This window comes from Lipotes vexillifer, unplaced genomic scaffold (genome assembly GCF_000442215.2).
Source record: "Lipotes vexillifer unplaced genomic scaffold, Lipotes_vexillifer_v1.1 scaffold265, whole genome shotgun sequence".
Classification (NCBI taxonomy): Eukaryota; Metazoa; Chordata; class Mammalia; order Artiodactyla; family Lipotidae; genus Lipotes; species Lipotes vexillifer.
The window spans coordinates 2,685,190-2,692,220 of NW_006795112.1; the positions used below are offsets into that span (position 1 = coordinate 2,685,190).

The window sequence follows — 7,031 nt, forward strand, 5'->3', positions numbered from 1 at the left end:
AAAGAGTTTTTAAGACCGCATGACCCTAGATGGGTAAATTTCCATATCTGGGCAACTACCATACATCGGAATTTCTTGTTCTTTTTGCAAGGCATCAGTAAGTTGCACAACTCTGTGAATTGCTTTGCTTTTGCCTCTTAAATTCTTGGCCACATGATTTATCACTTAAATGCTTCCATGTATGTTGCTGTTATATTGATACTTAATATTACTGTCTTTGTATTTCTCTCTAACTAGAATTTCAAACACATTGTGGGCAGGGAGCTGTTTCATTTCTCACAATACCTGTCACAATAGTGGCATGAAATAATGCTCATGCTCAGGGAGTATTGATTGATTAGCTTATTGATTTTTAAGAACATTGACTGGAATGACATCTATCCACAGATCTTCACACGAAAAAGAGTTTTAAATTGTTTTCCTCCTTGAAGTGTCATTTGATATCCACTCTGGCTTCCTTTTACCATCAAAGTTGTTATGAAAATGAATGAAAAAAAACACGCATTTTTGCATTTTAAGATAGAATAAACTTTTAGATTGGAAACTTCCAAAACAAACTGAAACCAATGAAAAGTATATTTTACTGCTTTATATCTAAAAATGGCACTGCTCAATTTAAGCTATTTTTAAAACCTGTGTATTCATGCAGCTTGCATACCAAAATGAAAATTGGTGAGCTATAAACCCTTGAAAAACAGGGTTTATAATGGAAACAGTAATTGACCCTTAAGTACAACATCAAAAATACAATACTATATAATACAAAGCCCAGGGCTTGGGATCCCATCTCTGCTCTAACCTCAGACTGGCACACTAAACCAACACCACAAAGCCAACTAATAGTTATATTCTGAGATGTTTTCTTCTTACATGGCAGAAAAGTAGATATGTGATCCAATAGCCACATGCAGCTAAGCTTTGCAGGACCAGTACTCCGAATATCTTTAATGAACTCAGCACTCCAGAGCTATAACACTGTTAGCTAATTAGACTTGCTTGGAAAGACCATTCAATTAAAAAATGAAAAGAAAAAAAAAAATGCTACTACTAGCTCTGAAGTGGTACTTTGTTGTACCATAAACTTTGGGTGTGTAACCTTATACCACAGGATTCAGTGAGGGTAGAGTAACCAATTATCAGGAAAGATCATGGAATTACCAAAAATATTTTCAAAATATTTAGAGTTGTCTTCAACTTTGCTCTAGTTCGTAGATGGTCTAGTTTCCCATTTCCAAGCCACAGCTATCCATTTTTAATCGTGAGAAAATGCAATCTAAACTAAAGAGGAAAATAAAAGTATTAAACTTGACTAATAAGGTGTGAAGGATAAATCCAGATTCCAGGTTATACCTGGATCTAGGCAAAAAGGGGGGTATGTATACTAAGGATCTTAACCTATTCTGTTTTTTTTTTTTTTTTTTTTCTTTATGGGACTGGGGCAAGGGGTTAAGGGAGTTTGTTGCTAAAGAAGGAAAGTTCAGAGATTCCTTTCATTTTAAAATTGAAATGTGAGAGCATTGCCAGCTTATTCCTTTAAGAAGCTTCCAAAGAATTTGTCAGCTAAGAATAGTCAAGATTTTGCCTTTTTAAATGTCATCTATTCACACATATTTTCGATGAGTTATGTTTATCAAGGGACAGTTAGCAGGAGTCTCTGGTGTTTTCTTGTTGGGCCTTCTGTTTCTGTAGCTACCTTAAAAACTAGTGAACTTGATAAATTGAAAATGAGTGAAACATTATTGGCTCTGTTCATACGATCTCTTCATCTATACCCTGTGACCAAAACACTAAGTGAGTTTGGGAGAGAGGTCCCTGGGAGAAGATTAGAATTGCGACAGGTGGGGTATTTTTCTCTGTGGGAGTTTTCAGAAGGTTTTAGAAGTGACAGTGCCTGTTTTGGGATTCAGCAATTTTGCTAAATGCAATTAAAATGTAGGGTATTTTTTTATAGTGATTTGAAAAATTGATGTGCGTCTTAAAATCTCAGTGCTTAGAAGTTAATTTACCTATTATTATAATTGTTTCATTTAATAAATCTGATGTCACAACAGAGCACTTCCATGATTTTTTTCATGTCTTTCTTCAAACACTAAGATCTATCTCAAATAACATCATGGTGTATACTACCAATTCTATTTACTCAATGTCATATCAAAGCATGCAGACCTCACCAACACACACTTTTTTTTTTTTCAGAAGAATGTAGTTTGATATTTATTTTAATATAAAAGGTTTGTGCACAGTGTAACAAATACAGCTTTTACAAATCTGTTTTGAAAACGTGGTGGTTGTTTATTTGGGTTTCATACCCTCAAATACTTCATCCATCAGTTTTCTTACTTCTTTGTGTCTTATAACTGCTTGGCTCATACAGTCTTGAAGTTTAGTTCCAGTCAGTCTACTTCCACCTGGTTTGTGAAGACAACATAGCTTGCCTTCCTCGTGCATTACTACTGTTAAGGTTGCAGTTGCCAGATGTTCCTCCTCTTCAGTAGGGTCAACTATAAGCAGAGTGTCATCAAACACAGCAAAGGAAATTGCAACCGATGAGTTCTAATATTCAAATAACTTCTCTTCTTTAAATGAACTTCTGCTACAGCAGTTTCTTCACTTATAGTAACTTCAGGCCACTGTACATTTTTTGAAGCTGCTAACAAAGTAAAGGTACAAGCATCCAAAATGTTTCCATCATGGTTGAGGCAAATGAGATCACAGTATAGAACCCAAGCAAGCTTTCCTGGAGAGATACATAAGTCCTCTTTCTGAATTATCTGTGAATTTTCAATGATACCTGTAATGAACTGGCTGGCCACTTGGGCCTCTTCTCCAGGAGGTCCAGACCGAAATCTCCAGGAACACAGAAGTGATACATCCAAATTAGGAACAACATATCCTTTATCAGGGGCATCTGTTGGTGGTGCTCCAAATTCCACTTTAATTCCACAAATCACTGTAGTATTTCCCAGTTTCACTACAGAAGAACCATCTGCAGTACGAATTGAACCTACGCTGACAGTTGTGGTTCTCAATTCACCAAGTTCTCTTCCATCAGGACGGCAATTCACTTTCAAAAATCTCCTGTAATACTCCAGAGGTTCCACAGTTTTGAACCCAGATGCCATCTTCTACCTGCAGGTCCAACACACATATTTGAACAAAAATACACACTTTATTTTCTTTTTCTGTTCCTTCTCTCATTCCTTATAATTCTTTCATACACTGAGTTTGCGTCACCGTATTTTAAACTCTCCATTAATTCTGCAATTTTATTCATGGCTTATTACACTGTACCTAAAAATTATGAGGAAGGTTAAAGTGTTAAAAAATTAACTGATACTTTCCCCTTTCTTTGAACCCTTTGGTCCTTTCCAGAAAATTCAGGGAAGAGATAACACATCAAAATGCCAAGTGAAAATAAATAAAGTCTTAGCTTTCGGGTTTCAAGATCCTGCTCTTTGGGGAAAGTCAAAAGAACTGAAGGCATGGGCAAAATATTTGGAAAACTACCCAATAAGTAAAGAATCAAGATGTCCTCTTGCTCATTAGATAAAACTTCCTTGGGCTGGAGGCATGAAGAAAGTTGGAAAATAAACATTGAGAGTTTAGAATGGGTGGGTCCCCAAGAAAAGAAAAAGGCCCATGTCCCAGTGTCATTGGCTGACTCTACGTGAGTGGGGAGAAGGATGCACGAGGGGAGGGAATGTGGGGCAACAATAATCTTCAGCAGGATCGCATCTAAGTCCCAAGGGGCTTACACAGAACCAAGGCTTCAGACAAGGGCCCTGAGGATCAGGGTCACGGCCAGGAGGAGAACCTCTGAGTTGTCTGGTGACCTGGGCTTCAATGCCCAGTTCACAGAGATATCTTGAGTCCTACCTGCCGAACTCATTCAGGTCTGGTGGCTTTCTCTGTCTTCCTTCTTTCCCAAGAACCTCTTGGATCCCTGACCAAAAGATTTCTAGGCCCGTGGTCCACTGGGACACAGGAATCTCTGAGAGGCCCTTTGCCATCTTTTTGGCACAAGGGAACTATTCTGTCATGAGATGCAGAAAGCTCTCTGAACCAACTCAGGTCCACCTGCCTCAACTCACCTTGCAGCCTGCACTCTGCCAGCATCTCAGACTCCACATGGAGGGGGCAATGGTCTCTCCACACGGGATTCCCAACCCAGTCTAGGATTTCTGTTCTTTCCTCATTTGGAGCCTGACCAGATGGAGGAGGAAGCAGGGAGCTGGAAGTCTTTCTTAGCTTTCAAAGTATGATCCTCCCAGAAACTGTACTCTCAGCATAGAGTACAATCGTGGTCCTAATTCATTAATTCATACATTTTCTATCACTTGAGTTTTATTTTCCGGCTTCTTCCTGAGGACCAAGCTAAGACTTGTTTGGTTTATTTATTTATTTATTTATTTATTTATTTATTTATTTAAGTTGTGGCATCCTTTCCTAGAGGTAGAAATCGTAGAAGGTGTTAATTAAATCAGGAAGGTCCAAAAGCCCCATGAAACTACATAGAAAATATGAGTTAACATTTCAAAATATCCCCCCACAACTGTTTGTGCCATATTTATTTAATACTTGTCTCTCCTGCTAAAATCTAAGCTCGGCGAAGACATCATTTTGCTCATCACTCTATCCCTAGCACCTTGTACATTGCCTGAAACACAGTACGTACTCAATAAATATTGTTGAATAACTGAATAAATAAAATGATAAATGAAATACCTAAGCAATTCTTGTTACTATTTTGTGACATGCCCCACCATTCCCTCAGAAAGGGCCTTACTCGGTTTATTTTATCCATAACTAGCTCTGGAAACTACTGGTCGCAACCAATGTTTAGTAAGACTTTTCTTTACTCGCTGATTTTGCAAATTTATTACATTTTTAATGCAAAATTAGGTGAGATCCAGAAATGTAGAGTTCTTTTTAAACCACTTGATCTGAGTGTGCTTTGAACATATGTATTGAGAGAAAGTACTTTTCTAGATTAATGGAGAATTTCCAACAAGTTGACTGGCCTACAGTAGTTAATTAATTTATTTTTTTCTTGAATGTAACAATACAAAGTATACTGGGTTGAAATGAGAAACATGGAAACTTATTTTGTTCTGAGTATTATAAAGTAAGAGTTTTTGAAAGAATACGTTAGGTTTTAGGTTATTCTTGGCTTAAAGCAAAGATTTAAGGTGAATTCACCTCTGATTCTTCTGTGAGGTGCTCTCTACACTCTGTTTCAGTAACAATTACCTGCTAAAAATTCCTACTCCCCAGGCCCTCGTACCTGCCTGTACTTCTCATTGACCTAAATGGAGGTTAAATGTACGTTGCTGAAGGGAGAATTCCAGGCTCCAGAGAGTATCTCTCTTGTAAGTGACAGAAGTGTGTGTGGTGTGTGTGTGTGCATGCAGAAGCCACTAAACCATGTATTTTTACCCCTACAAGGAAAGTAAGTCAATTCTGGGAACTGAAAACTAGAATAAATATCTACTTCCAACTATATAGGACATGTAGATTCACAGAGGAAAATATTGCCACTCTAGTCATTGATTCCTTTAAAATAGACTGTAAGCTTCCTAAAGATTGTGTGTGTGTGTGTGTGACTACTAATCTGTGGAAAATCTGTGTAATTAGACTCAAAATGACATAGACAGCAGCAAAAGAAGAGAGGTGTGTTTCCTGTAGATCATGTGGCATCAATGATGCTGTTTACTCTCCTTTACTGTGGGTCTAATTTGGACTTTCATCTCAAGGTAAATATCAGTTTAGTCATCCAGGTATAGCTTCATTAAATAATGTAAAATGCAACTTTGAAAAAACATTAAATACGTATTGAACACACATTAGATAAAACTGTAGCTAGTCGACCTGTATTAAGTACTTACTAAGTACTTACTGTCATATTTTCACTTTTCTTTTTAATAGTTCCTTGATTTAGTTGAAAGCTCATGTCCTAGAAAAAAATTGGGTGGAACACTGAGCAATTAGCTAATAAATTTAATTGGTAGAGCAAGTCAATCAACATGCTTTGGTATTTTTTAAATGGTTACTGAATATCTTCACTTCAGCTTAAGCAGAAAAAGAGGAGTAACTTTCCTAGATATTTCTACTGATGTTTGTATGTTAAGGATAATTCCAGAGGCTTCTTCTCAGCGTTGGGAAGAGGCCATTTGTTTGTTTTGAATTCCTGCATATTTTTTTGCACTGATCACTCAAAAGTGTACTAAATATTCATTCATATTTGGAATTCTTTAAATTGTAGAAGCAATCAGCAATAGTTTTTTAAAAGAGAAATAAAACAGTTACACGAGCGCCACATCAGTCTTGGGCAACAGATCAAATTATGGAAAGTTTGAGTTTGTCCTGGCATTGACATTTCTAAAGCAGCCACCATGAAGTATAACTTCAAATGCAGGTTTTAGCAAAGACCACAAAATACATATTTATGTTGTAGTTTTTCTAACTCTTCCCTATTGTTATGGGCATTTGCCCTGCCTTTGAAATTTTGAAAAAGAAAAGCTAGGAAGAAAGCTATGTTTTTTGAGGTATGTATTTTAGGTGTATGTGGATTTTTTAAAAAATAAGGTGTGTTTTCCTCCTCCCTGTATTTCTTTCTTTTGATTTGATGCTTATAAGAGTATGATCATTTCAGGAGCACAACTGCAACCCTCATCATAAACTGAAAGGAAGTGTCACTTGTGGATGGGCTCTGTGAAAATAAAAGATTCTCAGTATCCAGGGGGTGCTCATATTCTTTCCCTTCCTCGGGAGATAGGTCTTGATCTTTGGAGTGGAGCCTTGTCAGATGTTATCATCAAGATGCTGCTAATGGATTAAAATCTCTTCCGTGTTGTTCATTACCTTCTTTTTAAAAATTTCCCTTCTTTCCTCTTCACCTCTCTTCCCTCATTTTTCCTCCTCCAGTTCTGTAAGTGTGCAAAAGCCAGAACTTCAGTCTTCGATAATCATGGCGTCTGGCATCTAGTGACCATTGTACTGTACATTTAAATGGAAAGTAAATAATGTCACTA

The 7,031-nt window shown here is 37.1% G+C and overlaps 1 pseudogene; it reads right to left on the reverse strand.

Annotated features, from left to right (window-relative positions):
• Positions 1-2,292: 2,292 nt before the first annotated feature.
• LOC103084645 (exosome complex component RRP43 pseudogene) lies at positions 2,293-3,122 on the reverse strand (annotated as a pseudogene).
• Between the last annotated feature and the right edge of the window lie 3,909 nt (positions 3,123-7,031).